Genomic DNA, 2093 nt, shown 5'->3' with positions numbered 1-2093 from the left:
CCCCTAATATTATCTTTTTTTATAAGAACATTTATTCAGTTATTACATACTTATCAAGTATCTGACATAGACCAGGCAAACAGAACAGAAACAGGAATTACTTTTCATTCTTTCAGCAATGGCTACATCTTCATTATGAAAAAAAAAATCAGCCTATTGAGTTAGCCTCCATCCATTGTTTGGTTAATCTTTACATATAGTATTTAAGTGTGCTTTCATATACTGCATAATGTCATAGACTATTAACTAGTCCAAAGCATGTCTGAAAGATCAGAGGACTTACCATTAGTTTAATTTCTGTTTGACAAAGAAGCACCCAGTGAAGTAAAACTCTTCCTTTTGGTGACATGGAACAGTATGGTACTTGACTGCCAGACGTCCATTTTTAGAAAAAGCCAAAGCACTGGGATATAGTATACCACATACTATACTAACCTGCAAACTTCTCAGGATGCAATTTTCCTTGCATCCTGAACACAAAGCATCAGTTACAAGGAACTTGTAAGTAACTACTGAAGATAAAAATGGAAGTGTAGTCAATGATGAATATGTCTTCAAAGTGTCATAATTGACTTTCAAGCAGCTTCTGAAGACCAAGTTTGCTGATATTCCAGAGTTGCTAGCTGTTGTTCCAAGCAGGATTGTTCCATTTATATTTAAGGCCTTTTCTTTTCTAAGTGATTCAATTTTTTTTCTGTGATATCCATGATTATTGTTCTTCTAAGTTTTGCATCTCTTAGGGAAGGAGTTGGATGACCAGGTGGCTGTACTGCTATCTTGGTGTCTTCGGGCCCGGCGTCTCTCACCGGAACCATACCTCCTAACATTATCCTTTTGAGATAGAATCTCCCTAACTTTTCCTGGACTGGCCTCAAACCACAATTTCTCTGTCTCAGTTTCCTGAGTCAGTGGGATTATATGCATGCATCAATCATCCTGCTAGGCAGTCTTCTTTTATGAATCCCAAATAAATGCAACATGGATAGATAAATTACTCTCAAAATGTACACATTCTATAGCATCTATATTCCTATATATAATACTTGTATACTTCAAAGCAACCTTCTTATAAGTTTATCACACAAAAAGCAAATAAAGATATACAGTCTAGCCAGGTACCACCTGTAATTCTAGCTACTCAGGAAGCTGATTTCTGAGGATCAAGGTTTGATGCCATCCCAGGCAGGAAACTGTGAGATGCTTATGTCCAATTAATCACAGAGAAAGATGGAAATGTCACTGTGGCTCAAGTGATAAAGTGCTAGCCTTGAGCCAAAGGAGCTCAGGGACAGCCCTCAGGACCAGAGTTCAAGCCCCACGACCAGCCAAAAAAATAAAACCTAAAACTAAAAAATAAATATCTCCTCTGTCACACATCATAATTTCAAGGTAAGAATTGGTCTAGAGAATTGTAATATGGTTGGTTGAAAGGCAAAATGTGAGAGGAAGATAAATTATTGTAATTCCATTACACTAAATGTACTACCAATTAGTACTTTACTAGCTGAATTTTCACATATTTTAAAAGTTGAACTAGGCCGGGTGCTGGTGGCTCACGCCTGTAATACTAGCTACTCAGGAGGCTGAGATCTGAGGATCACAGTTCAAAACCAGATCAGGCATCAAAGTCCATAGACTCTTATCTCCAATAAACCATTCAGAAAACTGAAGTGGCACTGTGGCTCAAGAGGTAGAGCACTCACATTAAGCTGAAGAGCTGAAGGACAGCACCAGGCCCAGAGTTCAAGGCGCATGACTGACAAAAAAAAAACATTGAACTACCTCAGTTCTGTTAGCATTTTGGGAAGTTTATGCAGAAATTGAATCAGGGACACTAAAGTATGTGAGAATATTCAGATCTGTGTAAAACACCAAGTGAAATTGGAGATTGAGACAGAATCAGAAAAGAACTTGGAGTTACATGATTTTACCGCCTGAGTGCGCTAGAGGTGACAGGATTCAGTTCTCATGAAACAGGAGGAGACCAAAAGGCAGCTTTTCCAAGCAAGTGATCTCCCCCATTGTCCCTGCTCCCTTCACTGCCACCTGCACGACAGACAGGTGTCATGACAGATGTACCATTTTGTGTCAGA

The 2093-nt window shown here is 38.8% G+C and overlaps 1 pseudogene; it reads right to left on the bottom strand.

The window, feature by feature from the left end:
* Positions 1-232: 232 nt before the first annotated feature.
* On the bottom strand, positions 233-815 carry LOC138835840 (complex I assembly factor TMEM126B, mitochondrial pseudogene; annotated as a pseudogene).
* Positions 816-2093: the final 1278 nt, after the last annotated feature.

Source organism: Dipodomys merriami, unplaced genomic scaffold, assembly GCF_024711535.1.
Source record: "Dipodomys merriami isolate MVZ:Mamm:240054 unplaced genomic scaffold, mDipMer1.0.p SCAF_10, whole genome shotgun sequence".
Taxonomy (NCBI): domain Eukaryota; kingdom Metazoa; phylum Chordata; class Mammalia; order Rodentia; family Heteromyidae; genus Dipodomys; species Dipodomys merriami.
This window is presented reverse-complemented; position numbering and strand designations above follow the sequence as displayed.